The sequence below is a fragment of the Triturus cristatus genome, chromosome 7, assembly GCF_964204655.1.
Source record: "Triturus cristatus chromosome 7, aTriCri1.1, whole genome shotgun sequence".
Taxonomy (NCBI): Eukaryota; Metazoa; Chordata; class Amphibia; order Caudata; family Salamandridae; genus Triturus; species Triturus cristatus.
Window position 1 is genome coordinate 334,325,005 of NC_140590.1, and position 24,678 is coordinate 334,349,682.

A 24,678-nucleotide genomic window follows, 5' to 3' on the forward strand; every position below is an offset into this window, starting at 1 on the left:
CCTTCCCATAAAGCACTCCCCCTACGTTCAGCGCAGTTGACTGAAATATAAATAATGTTTGCTTTATTTACGTGGAAACATTTACGCACATTAGCATAGTAAATAGTTTAGAACATATAAGACAGGGCTGGCTTTAGTGCTGGTGGCGCCCTGTGCGACAATGTTTGTTGGTGCCCCCCCCAATGACCACCTCCACCACGGATTCTCTCACTAGCACCCTTTAACAGTGACCAAGTCACCATAACCACACTCTATCAGATGCATTATATATAGCGCCACTCATACCAGTGTAGGGTGTCCAAGCACTTTGCATCACACACACATTACACAGAGACAATCAATCATACGTGTGTAAATCAGTGTATAGGAAATGTTACATAAGCCAAAGGACTGAAAGTGTAGGAGTCACATGTCATCCATACTGGTAGGCAGTATAGTTTAAGAGTGCTTGGTGTGGAGAAGCACAAACGCAGAGTCGAAAAAGAAACAGCATAGTTGGGAGTTTTCTTTAATATTAAGAATCGATTTCTAGCCAGATTAACCCTTTTTGAAACATTAATCAATGTTCTAATAATGTATACCTTGCAGTGTGTATGCAGTTCTAGGATGAAAGTTAATAGCTCACTATTCTATATTAGGACTTTAAGTTATAAATTGCAAGTAGCAAAAAAATGTCTCTTGTGAAAGCAGTAACCCTGCAGATCTGTTTACATCATACACACTCTGTAATCTACTTGGTACACGTTCTTTGCAGCAGGCATATTAACCCTCTGCACTAACTTCAGCCAAGTCAAAACCTCAACTATACAAAATGCTGATCTGTCTCCAGGAAGATAATTAATCACACTCTTGACATTTATGTGAGGCCTGGTAATTGCTGGGGGAAAGAAACGCTACACGGCGCCCCCAGGAAGCCAGCACTGGTGCGGATAAAACTCTCAGGGTTAAAATTACACGTTGCGGGCTTGCAGGCTGGGAGGGCAAGGATTCCTGGATGATGCAGCTCTGATGCAAGGCAGTGTCCCGACGGTGCTGGTAGGGCTGGGGAGGCGTCACGAAGCTGCTGCTGGATTCTGCTGTAGTTTGAGACTGTCCGACCCTCGCTCGCTTTAAGGCAGAGCAGGGTCACGGTGGATTGCTGCAGGCTGTAAAATCAGGGTCATGCCGGTCACAGGTGGTTCTAACCAGCTGCAGGATGACGTCGGTGGCGCTGTGTAGACAAAGAGAAGGGAAATCCCGAGAGAACATGTCTCTCTTCAAAGGATTTCCCTTCCTGCTACAGCGCTCACCTCAGTGACGTCACCAAGCTGTGAAACCAGAGCATGCGCGCAACCGGAACAGTGAAAAACCGGGACATTTCTTTGTTCAACCCGGACACTGTTCTAAAACGGGGACATTTGACTCCATTGGAGTACAGTGTCGGGACACGGGGACATTTCACAAAAAACGGGGACCGTCCGGGCAAAACCGGGACGTCTGGTCACCCTACTTAAGTCTGTCCTAAGTCTGTCTTAAGTCTGTCTTAAGTTTGTCTTAAGTTTGTCTTAAGACAAACTTAAGACAAAATCCTAACTTCTGTGAATACCAAAAGTAGTAAGTTTAGGATTTTGTCTTAAGTTAGTTCTGTGAATCGGCCCCACAGTATTTCTCTGACTCTGTTCTAGACCACTTGTCAAAGTATCGAAGTTGGGTCACCTGGAAGTATCAGAGAAGAACGGGTATTCCGAGTCCGTCGTCAGCCGTCGGGAGCCAGCTATGCTTTTTACCCATCCTAGGTCTCTTACCTGCCCAAACAAAGCGGTGGAGAGCAGCCTGAATAGTCGATATTATACCCATCGGAGGTGTTAAAGGTAAAGCTTGGAAGAGAAAAAGTATTCTAGATAGGGTAGTCATCTTTAAGGCCACGGTACGGCCCAGCAGAGAGAGTGGCTAGTGCTGTCATTGCTCCAACTCGGTGCACACATGCTTCGCCAGTTCTCGGTAGTTGAGAGCGGTCTTGCGCTCCAGGGTTGAACACAGCTGGACTCCCAAGTATGAAATGGACTCTGTCGCCCAACTGACCGCGTAGGATCGTTTTAGGTTCTCAACTGTTGCGGGGGTACAGAGATGTTGAGGGCCTGGGATTTATGAATGTCCATACGGAACCCAGAAGCCACCCCGAATTCCTCCATCTCTTTTAGGAAGTGAGGCAAACTCTTCTGGGGGACGTCAAGCATGACCATTATGTCATCTGCATACAGGCTAATCCGGTGCACCTCCCCTCCGAGAGGGACTTCTTTGTTGTAAGGATGGTCACGCACTCGCTGCGCCAAGGGTTTCATATAGAGAGAGCGAAGAGGAGGGGAGAAAGAGGGCAGATCTGTCTAGTACCCCGACATATGGGGAAACTTTCAGAGCTATGTCCATTCACATGCACCGGGGTTGCTCAAGACGCATGATTGGAAGCACTCCCCCAGCCCAAAATGTGCCTGTGTTGCTTCTAGAAAGGGCCAGTGAACCCAGTCAAACGCTTTCTAAGCGTCAACCAAACTTGGTATGTTAGACCCTTCCTTGCGATGTACTTTGTCAATAATGTTTAGCATCCGTTTAGTGTCACTGCCTCTGCGTTACAAACCCAGCCTAGTCCAGGCCCTACAGTCCCTGCATAAAGGGATTCTGACGGGCAGCCAGAATTCACTTGAACAGCTTTACGTCCGCGTTCAAGAGTGAAATAGGGCAGTAATTGGCACAAAAGCGTGTGTCCTTTCCAGGTTTGGGAATGACAACTATTGGCACTTTTTGGCATCGAGAGCTGGAAGTTAGCCGCGTGCATAATATCATTAAAGAGCCTTGTGAGTATTGGGGCTAAGTCTGAGCAGAAGGTTTTATAGAATCCCGAGGAGAAGCCGTCTAGGCCTGGGGATTTCAGAGTTTTCTGTCTAGAGATCGCGTAAATTACCTCTTCTATTTGAATAGGGTCATCTAGGGAGGCTGCTTGAACTTCAGTCTGCACTATCTGTGCGTAGATAGTGGGAAGGGTCTTCGGGGGGAAGACTGATCCGAGTACAAGGATGCATAGAAATCCCTGAAGTGTGCTGCTATCTGGCCGTCGCCTTTTATTGTTTCTCCATCTCCAGATAGGAAGGATTCCACTCTAGTGGTCTGTCTCTGGGCTCAAAGTTTGGTTGCCAGGAACCTTCCACATTTATTCCCATTTACATAAAAGGAGTGTTTTAGATGAAGAAGCGAGTATTTGGCCTCATCCAGGTTTAGACTCGCCAATTGTTTCCGTATGGCCTCTAACTGACACCATATCCTTGGGGCTCCTGTACGATGGTATATATGGTCTAATTCTTGGACCTGCTCCTAGAGTTCTGCCCTTTTTGCCTTTCATTGGCGATTTTCAGCTGCAGAGATTGCTATGATCTCCCCCCTGATGACTGCCTTTGAGATGTCCCATAGCGTAGATGTCAGGGGTGTCGTTAAGTTGGATATAATCGCGGATCACTTTTAATATCTGCAAAACCACCTGCGGCCTTTGCAGCAGGGTCTCCCAGAGTCTCCACTGCCGCCACATTTCCCTCTTTCTAGGGCTATGCAGCTCCAGTGTTAGCAGTCGTCAGAAAGAGATCTGGGTTCAATCTTCACCGACCGGGTAAGTTGCTGTATGTCTTGAGCCCCTAGAAAGTAGTCCAGGTGGGCATAGGACTTGTGAGCATGTGAAAAAAGGTGTAGTCTTGTGTTTGGGGATGTGAGGCCCTTCATATGTCAATCAACCCCACCTCCCTCAGCCAGTCCAGTCCCTCATCCGTTAGAGCCCCTGCCCCACCCTCCCTGTAACCTGAGCGATCTAGGTTATTGTTGAGAACTACGTTAAAGTCGCCTCCTATTAGGACTAAACGGTCTTGGGATGTGAGGGTCTCTTCAATGGCATGAAGTGTTCCTGCTCCTGGTTGGGTGCATACAGGGATCCCAGGGTGAGTGCCCGGCACCCAATTGTATTTGGTATACCAGCAGGTGACCTTTAAGATCTACAAGTTTAGGTCCGATCGATCCCTGCAATCTGCGTGCAAATAGGATTGCCACTCCAGCTGCCTCACGCCCTATGGAAGAAAAGAATTGGTGTGGGAATGCCTTAGATTTGAGCCTGTGGAAATCCCTTGCTAGGAGATGAGTCTCCTGAAGTAGACAAATGTCAGCCTCAGTATGTTCTAAATATGATGGGATGGCCTTCCTCTTGACTGGGTTGCTAAGTCCATTCACGTTTAAGGAAATCACCTTCAGATGGCCACCAGATGTCATGGTGCGGGTGTACTGTTGTGCTAAATACCTCTCTAGAATTCATCTGGTCGGGAAAGTGTTCTACTACATGTGTTGAACCCTTAAGACGCGCGAGCATATGTAGGTTAGCTACTACTTCGTCCGATTCTGTAACCCTCCATGTTATTGCAGTTTGGTACTTATCAAACATTAACATTTCAACATAAAACACAAACAGAGCTTCTGGAAGGGGTGGGGCCCTGGATTCCGTCCCGACCACTCCCGGAGCAAGACAAAAGGTGGGGTCCATATTGGCCTTTAGCGTACATGAGGGGTCCCTTCTCCTCTCGACCTCGGATGGCGTCTGTTGTGTACCTTTGCACTGGTTACAGTTTAACCTCGACCTCCCCATCTGTGTGGTCTTGTGCCTAGTCTCCTACCAAGCTCTCCAAAACTTATTTTCTCTCTTGGACCATTGTGGCTGAGTTCGGCCTAGCAAGACCTCTGCCCTGTGGTCTCCTTATCCATTGAGATCGTCTACCAGGCCCAGACTCTGATCTTGCCTTGTTCCCAGGAGCCCCTCAGGAGGATCTATCTGGAGAAGATCGTAAGCTGCTTTAAGACAGCGCAGTTGATGAGTCTTTCCTTCCTAGTTAAAAATTAGATGGAAAAGGTGATCCCATGAGTATGAGGCATTGTGTTCTCTGAGATAGGCAGTCACCGGGTGGACTCCTCAGATTCTGCAACATGATCGCTGAGAAGTCCTGGAACCGTTGAAGGGGGTGACCACGGATTTGCACCACCTTTCGAAGGATGCGCTCCTTCAGGGAGAAGCTATGTACACTCACAAAAATGTATGGCGGGCAGGTGTGCAGCTTTGGGTGAGACCCACCCGATGAACTTTATCCAACCTAATGTCGAAGTCCTGTGTATCTCCCAAGATCTGTGCAAAAAGCTCTGCGACGTATTCCTCCACGTTTTCCGCCTCTGCAGCTGTCGGTGCATTCCTGATTCTAATGTTATTACGTCTCGATCTATTATAAAAGATCCTCGGTATGGGCCTGGAGATCTATCTGTTGTTCTGTGAGGCAAATGAGTTCCTGTCTGAGATGCTCAATTTCAGTCTCTGGTTATCTCATGATTTTCTAGGGTGCCCACCCTGTCCCCCAGTTCTGATATCTCTTTCTGTACCGCATGTAGATCATGGGACAGGTCCCTTTTAATCGAATTAAGTCCTCCCTGACGAGAGCAAGGTCTCCATGTATGACCTTGTGACCGCTGCATTCCCTCCTTTTTCATCTCCCTGAGGCGAAGGGCCGCTGGAAGGTCCATGGGGATCCACCGAGGGAGGGGCAGGTTGCTTGATAAGCATATCTTTCAGGGAACGGTCTTTCTTGGCCTGAGGCGCCGCCATGTGTCTCTCTGCAGGGAGAAGTGCTGAAGGCGCCGCTTGCGCTGTCGCGTTTGTGTAAGCCCCTCTGCTCTCTACTGGGCTTGTAGCAGTGTGGAGAATCAAATCTGCAGGTAAGTCTGGGATGTATGGGGCTCTATGATCTCAGCTGTGTAGGTGGTTGCCCCTTCATCGAGTCCAGGAGAAGGGGAGTCAGACTCCCCATGCCATTGAGGAAAGAGGGGGAGTGGGGGATGCGGGTTTCTATGCTCTAGGAGTTGCTCCTTGGCCGTGTACATGCACCCACCAGCCCATCCCCCGGCAGTTGTGCGACGCTCATCACTCACTGAGTGCTGGCCCACCTAATAACTTGCGTAGGCCTCAGTGGCTCCCCTCTAAGTGCTGATTCTTCCCGCCTTGGAGCCCCCACAGTCCAACATGCCCTGCAAGTTCTTCTGCGGCTGACTCCTGCTGTATCGTGGCTCTCACCTTGCTCTCCAGGAGAGGACCTCGTTGCCTGCTCTCTTGCTGGATGCTGGTTGCCCGGTGGGGCCCATTGCGCCCCGCCTGTTGTCTCTCCCTGTCCAGTGCTCCCCTGTATCCTTCTCTCACCAGGGACGGAGGGGGTGTTGTCTCCCGCCCGCGCTATTGTCAAGGATCGCTGCCGTTGTCGCGGCCTGATTTAGGGCCTGAGTGTTTCAGGAGGGCCCCCTGATTACGCCCTTTAGCTGGTGCTGGTGCGACTGCGAGGGCTTCCCCTACCACCGCGGGCCCATCCACTGATCACGTTTGTTCCTCCAAATGCTAATTCCTCTCACTGTAGAGCTGGGCCCCACCAGGCTCTGATAGGGAGTGCCCTTGCCGCCCGTCGTGCCCTGCAGTCTCTGATGTGACTGTAGTGCATCTCGTACCTCACTACCCAGGCGCGGTACTCACTGCTTGCCTGCTCCCTGCTGGATGTTGGTGGCCTGGTGTGGGCTGAAATGTCCCACGTGGTGTCTCCCTCTGCTCACCAGGGGGAGGAGAGGACAACTCCCACCTGTGCTGTTGCTGGGGTTCACCACTCTGCGGCCCGGTGGGCACCGTTGTCGTGGCCTGTGTTGGGCCCGAGTGTTTCAGGAGGGCCTCCTATTTTCAGCACCCTTCGGCACCATCCGTGGGTGCTACGAGTCGCTGGTGCAGTCGCAAGGGCCTCTCTCTCTGCCGCGGCCTCGTCGGTCCCTCTTGCTGCCGGAGTACTCTCACTGCTACAGGTGTGTAGCCGCCCGGCCTTCCTCCACTGCATCCCCTGTCTTCCGATTGGGTCAGGGAGGGACCCGAGTTACTCTCATCCACTCCTCCGGATGTCGGGTGCTCCGCAGCTCTCGAACCTCCCTTACGGAGGCATCTCACCTTCGGGTGTCCATGCTTGTGGCGTACTCTGCACTCTTGGTCTGTCACTGCAGATCGGACCCCCCGTTACGCCTCTGGGGTCTCTGAGGCTCTGGAACAATGAATGCCGACTCCTGAGGGCCTGGGTACACAGGATTGAATCCTGCCGAGGCCGGAGGGGAGGGACCGTATTGTGCGTCCGCTCACTCCGCCATCTTGGCCACGCCCACCATTTTAAGTGGTCAAAAAGTGTTTTTATTAATGTTTAATGCATCACCACCACTCAAAATGGGGGCTAGTCTGTTTACATATACAAAATGCTAATGGCACTCATTTAGTTAAAAATAAACATTTATATGTAGTTACTGTGGTTATATATAATAGTTACGTGGTGTTGTTTATACTTCGGTTGATGGTATTTTGGTTAAAATGTATTATTTACACAATCTTTTTTGTGAACCAATAGGTAAAGACTGTCAATATTACATGTTGTGTTAAATTATGTTAAGAACTATCACCCTTATGCATCAAGCCAAAATCCAGTCGGTAAAATACCGATTCCTTATTAGCTCCCGGTATTAAGTAAAAAATACCCAATCCCAATGCATCAACCCAAAAGCAGAAATCGGTATTTAAGGAATCCTTAAATAGCGATTCTTTAAATAGGGATTCCTTAAATACCGATTCCTTAAATAGCGATTGCATTTAAGGAATCCCAAAGTGAGATTCCTTAAATGCAATGCATCAAAGTTAAAAAATTAGCGATTTCGCTAATAAGGGGAGCAAATTACCATGAAGATGAACTGCATGGTAATTTGCAATAACTTTGAAAAATGCACTTTTGTGCATTTTTCAAAGTGTCATGTTGCGCACACACATGCCCTTAGAGCATGTGTGTGTGCAACATATGTGCACATATCATTTTCAGGGGTGCAACAGGGTGTCCTTTTGACACCCTGGCACCCTTGAAAGTGCTCCAGCTATTAGTGATTCGGTAATACCGAATCGCTAATACAGAATGGCTTTACATTCATTCCTATGGGCCTCCAAGCCCATAGGAATGAATGGGTAGGTATTCCTTATTACCGATTCGGTATTACCGATTCGGTAATAAGGAATGTTAAGGAATCGCTATTTGAATAGCGATTCCTACATGCATAGCCTTTTGCTATTCCTTATTAGCGATTCCTTATTTTTCGCTAATAAGGAATCGCAAATGCTAATGTTGATGCATATGCCCCTATATATATTTTAGCAAAACATGATATTTGTGTTATTTATCATAAATAAGTTTGTAAATGTTTTAAAATATTGACAGTTTTCCAATGCAGACATTTGAACCCATGAAGAATGAGGAGAGGACAGCCTCAAGTGTCCCGACTGTTTCCAGACCTTGTCACTGTGGAAGAACAGAATAATATTAAAAAAATAGGATTGAATAGGCAAATTATACTGGATTTATATCATCAACTGGAGCCAGATCTTCTGCCTTACAATAGATATCCCACATCTTTTACACCAATTGTCACACACATGGCAGTACTTCATTTTATGGCCACAGGATCATTTCCAATACACTGTGGCAATATCTGGTGGAATCTCACAACCAACTTTCAGTGGTGTTCTACAAGAAGTTCGTTCTTCAATGATGAAACACATCAACAGCTTCATCCAGTTTTCAAGATATGTGTATTTTGCAAACGTGAAGGGAGATTTTTATGTTTTGGGTTGCTTACCACCTGTAGTTGGAGAAATTGATGGCACACATATTGCCTTAGTGCCACCACATAAGTTTGACGGAATCGGAAGAACTTTTATTCAATCAATGTGCAATATGTCTGCTTACCTGATTTGTACTTCACAAGTGTCTGTGCATGTTTCCTCAGATTAACCCATGATTTTTTTGCACTACGGAACAACAGCATACCCCAGGAAAAGTACAACTTGGATGTGAGAGGGACTGAGTTGTTGGTAAGTATAATCTGTCATAATATTATTTTGTTATGTTAAAGTGTAATGATCTAAAATTGTGTTACATTTTTTGGCTCATTTTATTTGTTCCATATAAGAGACTCCAACAACGTCAGAGAAAGTTTTTTGAGAGGATGAGTTGTGTGTCGTCTGCTTACGATACGATGTTGAGTCCGTGTGTTCTGACAATGGAAGCGAGAGGGGCCATGTAGACGTTGAACAGAGTGGGGTTGATGGAGGATCCTTGGGGGACTCCGCAGGTGGTTGACATGGGTTCCAAGATGAAGGGAGGGAGTCTGAGCCTCTGCATTTTGCCGGAGTGGAATGAGCGGATACAGTCGAGGGTTTTGTTCCGGATTCCTGCATTGTGGAGTCTGCAGGTTAGGGTGCGGTGTGAGACTGTGTCGATGGCTGTGGAGAGATCCAGGAGGATGATGGCCACAGTCTCTCCTCTGTTGTGGTGATGAGGGCGGTGTCTGTGCGCTGGTTCTTCCTGGTTCTTCCTGAAGCCTGATTGGGAGGAGTCGAGGATGTTGTTCTCGTCGATGAAGGAGGCAAGTTGGCTGTTGACTGCTTTTTCAATGACTTTGCCGGATAGGGAAGTAGGAAGATTGGTCTGAAGTTCTTAAGGTCTGTGGGGTCTGCCGAGGGTTTCTTTAGGAGAGGGTTGATCTCGCTGTCTTAATTTTGTGATGGAAGAAGGTGCTGAGTTTGTCGCAGAGGTCTTGGGAAGGTGGGATGTCGGTGGACTCGCTGTTGGGTTGGGCAAACTCTTTGATGATCCTAAGATATTCCTTGTTGCTGTGTGCGTGGGCGGAGATTCTGTCCTGGAGTGCTTTCTTCCTAGATTGTCTGATGAGTTTGTGGTGGGCAGTGGTGGCTGTTTTGTAGTTGTCAAGGTTCGCTTAGGTTTTGGAGTTCCTCCATAGTTTTTAGAGATGTCTGCAGGTTCGTCTGAATTCCTGGAGTTCGGTGGAGAACTGGCTGGCCTTCTTGGCATGAGGGTTGGTGGATTTCCTGAGGGGGCGATGGTGTTGGTGCAGTTGGTGATCCACTTGTGTAGGGTACGGGTGGTGGTGGGGTCATTGTCTGAGGCAGTGGGAGCGGAGCCGCAGAGGGTGGCGGTGAGCTGCTCGCTGGAGATCTTGTTCCAGTTCCTGCGTTGGAGCTATGGTGGGCGTCTGCGAAGGATATTTGCTCTGTTGGTGAAGTGGACGCAGCGGTGGTCCGTCCATGGGAGTTCAGAGGTGTGGCTGAAGGAGATGGAGTTTCCTGCTGTGAAGGGAGGGTCAAGGGTGTATCCTGCTGAGTGTGTTGCTCCTGGTACGATCTGATTGAGTCCGATGACATGGAGGTTTTCAAGGAGGAAGATGGAGTTGGGGTCTTGGCGGCTGTAGAGGTGGAAGTTGATGTCTCCCAGCAAAATGTAGTCGGTGGAGGTGATGGCATGCGGGGTGATTATGTCGGTGATGGAGATGGAGAAAGGTGCGCGGGGTTCGGGAGGTCGGTAGATGAGGGTGCCACGTAGGGTGGTGGTCGGGTTGACCTCTATCTTGATGTGAAGTTGTTCCATGAGGTCCGTAGGCCCGTTGGTGTAGGTACTCAGGTGGAGGTTGGCCTTGTGGGCGATGGCTCCTCCGGGGTTGTTTGGGCCGTCCTTCTGGGTGATTTTGTATCCTTCGGGGATGGCGATCGCAATTTCCGGTCCCGAAGTGGTGCTTGTCCAGGTTTCGGTGAGAAATGTGATGTCGGGAGAGGTGCTGTTAAGGAGATCCCAGATTTCTGTGGCGTGTCTGTGGAGGGAGTGGACGTCGAGGAGGATGCATTGCAGGATTTGGGCAGCGGTGGGGAAGTTGCTGGTCGGCGGAGGTGGTTCCTGGGTTTTGGCGATGTTGAAGGAGTGCAGTGTTCTGTCTGACAAGATTGCTCGCGTTAACTAGAAGTGTAGCCTTGCCTTGTATTATATATCTTTAACACCGTGCACTATGCTCTTGTGCTGAGTGCTGTTTGGTTAGATTGCGCGTGCTTACTAGAATTGCAGCCTTGCCTCGTATTTTATATCCCTAACACCGTGCTCTGAATTAATGTATGTTTGCAGAGTCTACATCGGTAATTACTACATCTACTTTTCATGAATTTTCTAAATACGATAGGGGTTTTTTCTTCCTTATCGAATGCTCTTGCATGCAAACATGAGTCCGTCTTTGGTTACTAGCCTCGAACCCCAGGGTTCCCATGGAGACGTGCAGTGTTTTGTCTGACAGGATTGCTCGCGTTAACTAGAAGTGTAGCCTTGCCTTGTATTATATATCCTCAATACCGTGCACTATCCGTGCACTATTGCTCTGGTGCTGTATTCGGTTTGGTAGATTCCGCGTGTTATTTAGAAGTATAGCCTTGCCTCGTATTTTATATCCCTAACATCGTGCTTTGAATTAAAGTATGTTTGCAGAGTCTATATCGGTAATTATTACACCTATTTTTCACGAATTTCCTAAATACGATAGGGGGTTTTCTTTCATATCGACTTTTCTTGTATGCAAACATCAGTCCCATGGAGACGGTAGACGCGGCCGGGCTTTTCACGTCGATCCACGTCCCTAGGATGGGATTGACGTACACCGGCGTTCTTACTTCCGCCTTGCGTTTAAATAATGGCGCAATTGCTTACATGGCGGACGTGATCACACACCCGTTGGATTGCAGAGGAAAGAGCGCGGACGGTCGCAGGCTCGCGGTAAGCTAATTATCGGCGTTCTCTTTCTGATTCAGTTTGCTTTACAGATACGGCATATACCGGTACTTGAACATGACCGTGCCTATTTGATTCTACGGCATTACTGAGTCTCGCTTTTAAATTACATTCTTTTATTGACGCACATTGGATGCCTTGTATTACCATCCTCCATATGTTACCTGAAAGGCGGGCTCCAGCCCTGTCATTCTTTTGGACCATATCTGCATACGGATCTTAAATGCCGCTTGGACTCGTTATTTTTGTTCGTATTTATGACATAGCGCACATTGGCATACTAACAGGGTGTTGCGCTCGGTGACTCTTCCGGGTAGCCGTACTCAGTGGTTTACATCCATTATCTACTCACTCTTGCCAATGGATGCCTCGAGCCATTAAAAATTACAAATTACATTTTACATGAGAGGCGGGTTTTCATATTGTTATCTGTCTGGGCTATATATTGGCATATATGTGTTACAAACGCCTGCAAGAACGCGTGCATGATGGGATCGATCACGCTTACATTCAAATTTTGCCTACGTACTTTTATTCTAGCTAGTACACATTAATGTTGTTTGTGTACTCATGAGAACTGTTTGAGCCATTCCCTTCGTATTGAGGCTTAGTATTTGTCTAGTCCCTTGAATCTTCCTATATCCCAAGTATTGGGATTTGTGACTCACGGAATGTCATTTTCTGTCCTGTTTTCTGCTCAATAGAATCTTTTGTGGTGCCCTTATCAAGGAGGCATTCGCCTGCACACGAGACACACCAGATATTATGAGTGCAACTGGAAACTTCATGTCCACGCCATAGGCTCCTTATTTAGAGACGGGCCACCCACGATACAAATAGTGGATCTACTGTGGGATTGAGAAACACTCTTGAGTACGGTATGTGTTCTTGCATCTTCACGTCTGTCATGTTTTGGATTTCACCCACTTGGTTGCTTATAAATATAGGCATTTGTAACGTGTCTGCATTTTAACATGAATAGCGAGCTAATACAATTTTAAGTAAACTAATGTAGTTATTGAATAGTATATTTTACTGATTCACGAGTTTCCTTACATGTATTTTTATTTTACGTTTTCTCTTGCCTTAGGAAAAATATACTCAGTGACTTACCTTTTAAAAAATCTGCATTTATATGATTGCTTTATGAAAAATATACACAGTGATTTATTTTTGTTAAGTCCGCATTTATATGATTGCGATGGAGAACCAATGGCAGACTACGCACAATATGTTTTGGGATTGTATAGGGTGAAAAGTCTCCTTTTTTTGACATATAGGCAGTTTTCAATTTGGCTTAGTACTTAAACAGTTTTCGTTGGTATTTATGTTGTGTATACACATTTTAACAGCTTGAGTTGTTGTTGTTTGTTATGATGTTGGAACGTGTCGGTGTATTTATATTTGTGCGCAATGATACACGCAAATGGTGTTTGAATTTATAGTCTATTGTATAATTCAAACATGTGTCATATTGTGATGTTTTATTGTTTCATATAATTGTGTTTATATGTATTGTGTCATTTTTCTTTGTAGTTGGTCCTGTGTTGGTCTATATTTCTTATCTATGTTTTTCTATACTCCTTTCAGCCCTGACGAAGTTCAATTCTTTGAACGAAACGCGTTGGCTGAGACGTTCTTCATGTATATGGTTGGAAAACTACAATAAAGACTTTTTCTATGAACAAAATTGACCACTTGGTGTGATTATAATTGAATACTTGGTGGTGCACTGCTCCAATTATTTTACAATTTTTCTATCTGCTTGGCAGTTTGTATCCATTAACGGCGGATGCAGGAGCATTTTTGATGCACACCTATCGGAAATACATTATTACCTACAGTACATGGGAACACAATAAAGAAGTGCGACACTTGGAGTCCGCCGTTAGCTCTTGTCATTTTGGGGTCTTGGCGGCTGTAGAGGTGGAAGTTGATGTCTCCAAGCAAAATGTAGTCGGTGGAGGTGATGGCATGCGGGGTGATTATGTTGGTGATGGAGATGGAGAAAGGTGCGCGGGGTTCGGGAGGTCGGTAGATGAGGGTGCCACGTAGGGTGGTGGTCGGGTTGACCTCTATCTTGATGTGAAGTTGTTCCATGAGGTCTGTAGGCCCGTTGGTGTAGGTGGTCAGGTGGAGGTTGGCCTTGTGGGCGATGGCTCCTCCGGGGTTGTTTGGGCTGTCCTTCTGGGTGATTTTGTATCCTTCGGGGATGGCGATCGCAATTTCCGGTCCCGAAGTGGTGCTTGTCTAGGTTTCGGTGAGAAATGCGATGTCGGGAGAGGTGCTGTTGAGGAGATCCCAGATTTCTGTGGCGTGTCTGTGGAGGGAGTGGACGTCGAGGAGGATGCATTGCAGGATTTGGGCAGCGGTGGGGAAGTTGCTGGTCGGCGGAGGTGGTTCCTGGGTTTTGGCGATGTTGAAGGAGGGGCGGCAATTTCGGCAGGTGAAAGGACCGTGGGTGTCTAGAGGTGAGGAGAGCTTGCAGTTGTTATTCTTGTCGCCGTTGAGTGCGTGGAGAGGAGCTGAACTGTAGCATTGGTAGGTCTGAGGACGAGGGTTCCTGGGGCTGGTCGCAATCGTGTTGCAGATGGGCACAGACGGGCTTGCCTTTGGCGTGCCTAGGCAGACCAGATGGACCAGGCTGCGACTCGTCATCTAGACTTTCATGAGTGGAGTCATCCCTGAAGGCTTGTTCCTAGTCTTGAGTGGAGTTTGAAGCTAAAAATGGAGAAGAATGAAAGGAAAATGTGAATTAATATACATAATGTACAGTTCAGTGGTATTTTGATAAATTACAAGAACAGCTTAAATTACTCACAAAAGAACTTCAAAATAGCAGGCAAAAAGATATCTTGAAAAGAAAAAAAAGAATTAGAAAGTATACATAAGATATACCAAAAATTCTGCACAACACAGTAGAGAGGGGAAATGTGACGCAACCTATTCCAAGGCCTAGCAGGCAAACGTTATATTGCATTACTCATCATATAAACATTGCAGAGTACATTTATTTAAAACACATGTTTAAAAAAAATGACAACTGATATTCAGCATAAAAAATTGCAAGACCTTCACATTTGTAAGTCAGAAAACTTTGATTTGTGAAGCAAATACCATCAATTCAATGAGATACCAAAGATAGGACAACATACAACATTAAACACAAAAACATTTAAAAACATAACATGAAATAGAGATGAATAAACTACATACCACTTCAAAATATTTGAAAATTTGACAGAAAAGTTGTCTTCACGCTAGCGGGTTATCACCAGAAAGTCTGCAAAGATAGTGGGTCACTAAGATTGACTGAATGATTCAGCAAAAAGCCAGCTTTTTAGCTGCTTCCTGAACTGCAGCAGGGTGGATTGGGAGCTCAAATTTAGAGACAAAGAGTTCCAAAGTTTACTCGCAAAGAAGGAGAATGCTCTGCCACCCCATTTAGCTTTGTTTATTCTGGGGACAGTTACCATTGTGTGTGAACTAGATCTAAGGTTCCAGCTAGGAGAACACTTTCTGAAAATATTCTGGTCCGGTCCAGTAAAGAGCCTTATGGACCAGACACAGTGCCTTAAAATTGATCCCGTTCCTAGCTGGAAGCCAGTATAGACCCTGCAATGAATGAGAAATAACAGCAAACTTGGGAATTTTCAGAAGCAGTCTAGAGGCTACATTTTGTAGAGATTGAAGTTTTTTCACCCGTTGGTTGAGTGCCCAGGTACAAGACATTGCAGTAGTCTATCTTTGAGATGACAAGTGCCACCGTCACTGTTTTACGTAGTTCCAGAGAAATTAACAGGAAGATCTTCTTCAAAGTCCTGAGCAAGAAAAAGCACGAAGAGGTGATTTGGTTTATTTGCTCTGAGAAACACAGTTCGGTATCAGAAATGACTCCCAAATATCTAGCTTTTTCAGCCAGAGAAGGAAGGGGGCCAAGGTCAGACCACCATGACAAGTTCCAGAAAGTGGAGTAACTCCCAAAAAGTAAGACCTCGGTTTTATCTCGAGTTTAGCTTCAAGCAGTTTCTTTGCATCCAATGTGCAATGGAGACATGCAGCTACAGAAATCTTTCGCCTCCTCTTCGACATCAGATGATATAGACACCACAATTTGTGTGTCATCAACGTAGGAGAAAACTGCAAAACCATAACTGCGGATGAGATTGACCAGAGGGGTAACATAGATATTGAAAAGCGTGAGGCTAAGAGAAGACCCTTGAGGCACCCCAAGAGGAAGATAGAAGGGGTCGGAGATGGAATCTCCCAGCTCCACGGTCTGTTGCCTATTGCATAGTAACGAGCGCAACAAGGCTAGTTCTGGATTCCTAAAGCCCAGTGACTGCAGCCGATTTAGGAGGAGTGAGTGGTAGGCCGTATCAAAGGCAGCAGATAGATCTCGTAAAATCAATGCGGCCTTTCCGCCCTTGTCAACCACCATTCTCAATTCTTCAGAGGCTGCTACCAGAGCTAATTTGGTACAATGGTTTTCTCTGAAACTGTACTGTGGGTAATCGAGAAGCTGGTTAGCGTCTAAAAAAGATAAAATGTTCTCATTCATAGCCCTTTCTAGTATCTTGTCAGGAAGGGGAAGGCGAGATTTAGGCCTGTAACTTCTCACATCTTTCTGGTCCAATGAAGGATTTTTTCACCAAAGGCAGAATGGAGGCTTTTTTTCCAGATGGCCAGGAACTGTCCTGTGGTCAATATCTTATTTAGCAGATCCGTAAGCAGACCGGCTAATGCTCTAGAGATCTCATGTAAGATCTAAGGGGGGGGGGCAGGGGTCCGAAAGAGCCCCAGACTTGGTGTAGTTAATTGGATTAATCACCTTTTCTGTAATAAACATGCTACATTTTCCGAACTTTATAGAGTCTGGGCCATTGCTGGATTGTTCAGTGTACAACCCCTCTAAGGGGGCCAAAACACCTTGTCTTCTGGTTTTGATTTATATTCTGGAAGATAAGATTTAATTTGGCTGAAAGAACTCTGCCAACTTATTGCAGGAAGATTGGTCGGGTTGAAAGTGCTGCCATTACTTAAATTAGACAAGAACTTAACCATTTTGAATAGCTCTCTGGTGGTATCATTAGTCGAATTTATCCTTTCAGTAAAGTATTTGGATTTGCTGCAATGATTAGTGCCTTATACTCCACAAGAAACCTTTTATATTTAGTCTTTACTTCCGGCCAGTACTCTTTTCTCCATCTGCGCTCTTGGAGTCTACATTTTAGTTTGAAAGCTTTTAATTTTTGTGAGTACCAAGGGGCTGATGGGTTTTCCTATGGCACTTTATTAGTTTTTCTGGCACTAACCTGAGAATTGCAGATTCTAACCAATGTGTATAATTCCCTGCAGTAGTTTCCACGTTATCTGGGACTGGGTTCGAATTGGAAAGAATACCAGGTAACTCATCAAAATTGAGTTTCTTCCAGGGACGGTATTTAAAGGTTATGGATACATTTGTTATTGGAGGAACATTAAGTGAGAGAAAAATGGCCTTATTGTCAGACCATACTATTCGCAAGACCTTGTCCAAACAAACTCATATCTTGATTAATTGTAAATACTCCATCAAGAGTATGGTTCGACTAGTGAGTTATTAAGGTTATCCACTGGATGATCTGTGTCATGACAAAAAGAAGGCATCATGGTAGTTGTAGTCATTTCAATTAAGCATGCAAAATAGTTGCAAACTAGTAAGTTAAACATACCTAGTGAAAATATGCAGTAAGATCAAAAAATGACATTCAGAATATTAAACACATATATAAAATATGGTATTTGGTGTAAAAGCACCATTACATCATTTGAACTGTAATGGAGATTGAAACCTGTGATCTTAATTACAAAAACAAACAAGCCAAAAGATATTAAAGTAATATATCTAATGTTTATATGTTTAACAAAGATGCAAAACACTTTGCCACAGCTAAATTAAAATGCAAAACGAGATTTAGGTTTAGTTACATATTCAAAAGTATAACTTACCAGTCTCCACAACACCAGGGATTCCTGGCAAGCCTTCCAGATGTAGGATCTGCAAGACCTTCTCCTCCAAGGGAAAAAGTTGGAAGGGGGGGGGGGCTGGGAGAACCACCACCAGTCCTCTGGGCTTTCAGGTAATGCTTGGAGGCAAAGGAACACAATCTCCCCCACAGGTCATACCACCTCTTCCTAATTTCCTCCTGTGTACACAGGTTGTTTGCTACATCATTCACTCGGTCAACTATTCTGGCCCACATTTTCCTTTTCTGAGATATGGTTGTATTTTGGACTAGGACTCCAAATAATTGTGGCTCTACTTTAATAATTTCATCCACCATCACTGACAATTCTCCTTCTGTAGGATGAGAATTTCTCCTCCCTGCCATTATATTGTAATTAAATTGAATGAATTTGTGAACGCACAAATAAATAAAATAAAATGTAAAATGCACAAGAAACTGAGGGTGCAAAAATATAAACCCAGATTACTCTAACAAATCTTCTCCAAGAAAATGTTGTGCTGTACTGGAATGGCACATGATCATTGTCTGAAATGGAGTGTGTTTTATAGGGTGGTATGCAGGTGCAAACAATTAGGCAAAACACATCAGGTGTGTGATGCTAGCATCTATCCAAGAGCCACAGGAATAGTCCAATGTTGACCGTATCTCGTGACAGAATCACTTCGTCGGCAACTCACTGCAAGAACACCGCCAGCACAACTGTGAAATCTAAATAGGCTTGGTGAAATTCCGCTACCCTGACAGCGACAGAGTAATGTTAGCCAGCAGAGAAGTCCGCCATGTCGACAGCGGCAAACTGTTTATGCGACGGGAAACACTCTATCGACGCGGACGGCGGTTCAACCAGCGGGATTTCGTCAGCTTGGCAGAGTACTTGTAAACTCCACCACAACAAGTGTAGTCCCAACAAGATCTAAATCAGGCCCCAAGTTTTCATATGGTCCACAATAAGCTTTCACCTAGAGACAGCTACAAGCTGTCATAAAAGTAAAACCTAAACATCAACTACTAAAAGTGTGCGATGGAAGAATACAAGTCAGCCAAGCAAAAGGAAGGTAAAGAGGCTATGACCAGGTGATGAGCAAACACATGGCGGAGAAGGCAAGCCATAGAATATGAAGTAGATAAATGAGTGACATTAAAACCAACCAATGGTAAGCAATGGGCGGCTTTAAGTCCTCTGTTAGTTTTGGTAAACCTAAAATGGGTTTTGCTTGCACTGTCTTTTAGGCGCAACCTAACAATGCCTTTTTCCTGATCCACTTTCCTTCCACTGACTCAGAATCAGTGTTGCCAGAATTAAAAGCAACCTTGACAAATCGATCATGTTGTCTTTTCTATACTGAAACCATTTTACTAAGCTTTGCCAACACACAGTACAGTTGCATCATTCAAGCTTCAATGCAAGCTTCCTTATCAAGCAGACCACTTATAAACCAAGCATCAATGTACGCTTACACACCCACACACTCACAAGAAACAGGTACAGCATGTGCAGCAACAGCGTAAGTTTCTTTAATGCATTCACTCACACAACGATGATAGCAGAGGTGGTAGTACTACAAGTTTCCCTACATGTGCAACATAGCTACAAAAGGGCAGTAAGTAGTACACGTTTCTCTTGTCCTGAAGTTACCTTTGAGTTTCAATATTGGATGACAATGAAGTGGTTAAACAATATGGGAAGGATGTAATAAGAGCAAAGTACATTTTGGGGTGTAGATGAGCAATAAATCAAATGGAAGAAAATGATTTTTGTGCTCTAACTGTACTGTGCAAGTAAGGCCTTTTCTGGAGCATTGCTTTCAGTTCTTAAGGCCCCATCTATAATATTGTGCCAAGGCACAATTCCTCACCTGGAGTATTGCTAATAGCTACAAAGGCCACTTCTGGCCCCGTTTTGACTTCAAATCTGGAGGACTCATCTGGGTTATTATAGCCCAGTTTGATGTACTGGGTGCATCCCTCAGCTAGGATCTGCCCCTACGTCTAAAGGAATCCTCTGCCATACTTTGTCACAATCTAGGTGCTACCTTTCTGTATTGTGTCTAGTACTAGAGGCCTCATTTGAAGTGATGTGTGTGGTTCTAGGTGTCACAACCCCCTTCTGCTATATATTTGTGCAATGTCATGACCCACACATTCCTGTGTATTGGGCCTAGCGAGCAGAGCTCATGTTGTATTACGCCTGTGAAGCTGTGTGTCACTGTATGATGTCCCTACCAATGTCCCTCCGCTCCTGTGATTCCATTGCATTTGCACCTTTGCAGGTGTCCCCCCTTAACCCTGTGATTCTTCTGCACTTGATTCCCCACCCCAAGACCTGTGAACCCATAGAGCTCATTGCACCTGTTGTTTACTAGGGCCTTGGTGTATTTTTCCTTTGAGTCTTTGCAAGCTTCCTCCAGTATCACATACGCCAATAAAATGCCTTGCTCTCGCTGTTACTAGGGCCACGTAACTGAAGTTAACGCATAGTCACTGTATATTGAGGCCTGTTAGTGTACTGGTGGTAATTGCCTTCTCTTGTTATTTCCAGTATATTGCGGCATCGCAAAACCAGAGGTTCTGGCCCAGTGCATATCGACTTCGCAGACAGAGAAGGCCTTTGGAGCGACAACATCCTGTTACCCAGTATCGCCCAGTACTGCAGGTCTCTCTTTTATTATTTTATCCCAGACCCCCACCCCCCTAAGGTGTCGGTTCCTTGACATGTGCTGTTCTCAGGAGGGATAGGAGGTCCCGCATTGGCCTAAATATCGTCTCTGTGGTTGGGACCAGGTGAGTGCATGACACTAGAGGTCAAATTGTGGAGGCCACACACGGGGTCAGATGCATGAACTTTTTTTGTGGTGGCAAGCGGGAAATCGCCCCGTTTGCGACCGCTAAATAGGTCTGTGCAATGTACAAACCCTATTTTGCGATTTGGTAACCTGTCACCTACTCGCAAAATAGGGTTTGCAACTTGCTATTAGGAAGGAGCGTGCTCAGGGAGACCCTTCCTAATAGCGAGTCGCACTTTTATGTATGATTGTTTTGCAACCGCAATTGTGGTCGCCAAACACTCGCAGTTTACCACCTTCTTCAAGTAGGTGGTAAGCCACTCGTAAACTGGAAGGGGGTCCCCTGGGGCGGGCCTCCAAGCCACCGCCCCACTTCCACACCTCCAAACAGGGCCGCCGGCTGGCCGGCAAAGTATGAGTTTCCTCGGCGGTGTCTTTGAAAAAGGCACAGCAATCGGAGCACCAAACCTCGTTCCTGCACGGATCGAAATGACGCAGTCCCATCATGGTCAAACTGCCATACTCGTAATAAAGCAGTCAGACCACTAGTGCAGCAGTCCGCGACCGCCACCGCACCTCCATCACGGGTTTGGCAAGTCCGATGGACCACCAGACTCATAATCAGGCCCTAAATCAGAACAGTTTGTGGTCTAACTACATTAGGTTCCGACTGCTGGTCTGTGTTTTGTGGCAATGTATCATTTTTCATGTAATACAAAGCAGAGGAGTAATGTTCTCCTGGTATATCATGTTAGCACCCTAATATAGGTGAAATGTAAGATAAACATTTGTCTGTGTTGTTGTTTATATTAATAATGCAGTTAGTACAGAACTTAAGCAATGCAAATTATTGTGATGTCATCAAGGTTCCAGGCCTGCAACATCACTTTCTGGGAAGATTCAGGGTCAAAGGTCATATGATGCCACTTCTGTTACACATAGTATTTCGGTGAATCGACATCCATGAGATACTTGTACAAGAGAACAGATCTATTTACTCTCTCTTGGTCCTCTGCTCTTCTTGTTTTCCGTTAACTTTCCTCCTCTTATTGTATATCTCCCCTTGCATCTCTCTGTTCCCTCTTTGTCTTGTATAACTTGTATTATCTTATATGTCTCTCTTCAGCTCTACCCACACGCTTATCCCCTTTTATATCTCCCTCCTGTCACTTGCTTTGTCTCTACACTAGCCTTCTCTCCTCATCATATCTTTCTGGCCATGTTTCTCTCGTGTCCTGTCTCTGATGGTTTTTCTTGTCTCTCTTTTTTATAGCATCTGTCTCTGTCTGTGTCACCCTTCTATAAGCTGCCTCTTTTTTATGTCTGTCTCTGCATCAATGATTTCTTATTCTATCTTCTCTCACCCTTTATATCTACCTCCTCTCTCTCTCTCTTTCTTTATCTCTTTCTCTAGCTGTCTCACTTTTGCTCTGTTCCCTTCTCTGCCCCTATCTCTTCTTTCCCTCTGCATGTCCATTTGTTCTGAACTGCTCTTTCTTCTTTCCCAAGTCCATTGTCTCTGTCTCTCTTTCCCACTCTCTATCCCTCTCTTTCACCATCTACATCCTCACTTTTTGCTTTCCATCTCTCTCTCCCTTTTTCTATCTGTCTGTCTCATTCTTTCCATCATCCCCGCCTGCCTCGCTGTGTTGTCCCCTGCACCTTCTCCTTGTTTGGTAATCTCTGCTGTGCCCCTTGTCCTTCTCTCTGGGCCTCTAGATAAAATGACAGTGAGCGCCATGTGGGCAGCTCTCCGACAGGCCTTCGCTGCCAGCGACATTAAATTATTAATATTGCAAGTTTGTTAACAGATTTGTCAGTCATGCTTTAACCAGATTTCCAAGTCACAATTTTCAGTGGAGAAGAGCTCTCGTGTTATTGTGCTAACATCATAGATGTGAACTCATCAAAATGTTGTAGGGTGTAGCGGAAGTGACATCACATGTCATTTGACCCCACCGACATCACAGGAAGTGATGTCAAATTACTTCTGACTTGTCATGCTCCCCTCAGCTGTCTGCTTCTGAACTGTCAGTCTTATTATCTGTATCCTGTGTTTCTCACCTGTTACTATTTCTCACCCCTCCTGTCTCCACCTCTACCTCAATTGTCTTTCCCATTAATCTCCTTATATCTCATGCCTTCCCTCTCTCACCTGACTTTCTCACCTGTGCTGTCTCGTTTTCACCTCTCTTTCACTTGTCGCCCACCTCTCCTATTCCCGTGTCCGATTCTTTCTCAACTGTCTTTCTAAATATAACCGCCACATACCTCACCTTTCCTTCCCCTCACCTCTACCTCTGCTTTTTTTTGTAACCTCTCTGTCTTCTTGTCATCGCTTTCTCTCTTGCTCTCTCTCTCTAAACTGTATAACCGCTGCCTCCCATTCAGCTCTGTCACTTTTTCACCACTTACTCAATCGTCTCTGTCACCTCTTTATCAAGGCTCTTTCTCCCGCTTGTCATCCATTCTTTCTGAGCAGTCTCTCTCATCATTGTCTCTATTACAACTGTCTCCCCCACCACCTTCTGCCTCTCTCTCTCTCTAAACAGACTTTCTCACTAGTCTCTCATCTCTTTCACCTGTCTCCCCACTCTCTGTCTCAGCTGCCTCTTTGTTACATGTCTTTGAGATGTATATTTCTAACAAGTCTCACCTACTTCCCTCTGCCTCTTGGGTATCTGTCACCAGCTCTCTCTTCATCACTTTTCTCACACCTGTCTCTGTGTCTCTTAGTTATCTCGTTCTCCTCTGTCTCACCACTCTTACACTGTCGTCCCCTCTCGCCAGTCTTCCTGTCTTTCAGACTTCCTGTTTTTCCTTTGATTATCCCCTATCTTTCGGTCCTTCTCTTGCAAGTATTTCTTGCTCCCCTGATATGGTCGGGCAGCAGGAGACGGAGACGCCTTTTTACTAGCTTCAGCACATGAGCTAGCTGTGGGCGAAGGAAAAGTAAACAATGCTCATTAGAGCCTTGTTTAACTTCTGTTTCTGAAACTGCCCCTGCCACCTCTGAAGCCAGGGGTCGCAAGGACAGTGTCAGGGGTCACAGGAGGCAAGCCAGGGTTAGCAACTGTGACCCATGGTGACCCCCCTAAATGACCTCCATGGCTAACATTCATTGGATTTAAAGGCCTGACCCTCCACTGTAGGCCAGTTTATCCAAATCTGTGATGCCAAGGGCCTTTTTCATGTTTACATTTTACTACTTTTCAGAAGGCGGAGCGCTGCCTTTTCAGTCATTCAGAGATTTCTCGCCTGAATGAGAGAGATTACCACCTGGATGTCCCTCAACTGTCTTCAACTCAATTGGGGCAATTGAGTTGAGATCCTTTTGTTTGGCAAAGCTCAGTTCTATTGAACGGAGGATTGGTGGCCGGTAGAACCTGACCCTGCCCCATTGCCCAGCAGAAATGCTAGGAACCTGGGCCTTCTTTTGGACGACCAACTATGAATGAGGGACCAGATTACCTCCATTTGTGGAACCTGTTTTGGTACTATGCACCTCCTTAAGAAAATCTTTCGGTGGCTTCCTCTGAGCTCCCAGGGGACACTCACCCAAGCTTTAATCATCAGCCGCCTGGATAATGTCAATGCCCTAATCCTCATCGCTATCAAATTGCTTTAATCTAAATTGCAAGTTATCCAAAACACTGTTACCCATATGGTAAAAAACCTGTCTCCGAAAATCCCACCAGCCCCCACGCTCAGAGCCCTACATTGGCTTCCCATCCATAAGAGAGCACTGTTTAAACTGCTTCTTGTCAGGTTCTTGCCCAAAATACTTCAGAATAGACTTACTCTACCTTCCAAACAGGAAGTTCTGATCGAGCAATCAATTTCTTTTATGGCCCCAGTAAATCCACACTGCAAAACATGGGGGGCTGAGCAATTTATTACCTTGGCCCACACCACTGGAACAAACTTCCCCTGTTCATCAGTGCGTGCTCAAGTCTATCCGACTTTTAAAAAAACAACATAAAATCTGGTTGTTCTAATGTTGCTCCTGCTTTTTCTACCTGCCGATCATGTGCCGAGATGCCCCTATGGGGTTATGTTGTGCACCATGTCAAGTTCTAAGCAGAATAACAGTTCTAACTTTGTAGTAAGGCTGCCAATCGGAAGAGAGGAAACGGAGAAAAATCACACAGAGACTGCCAT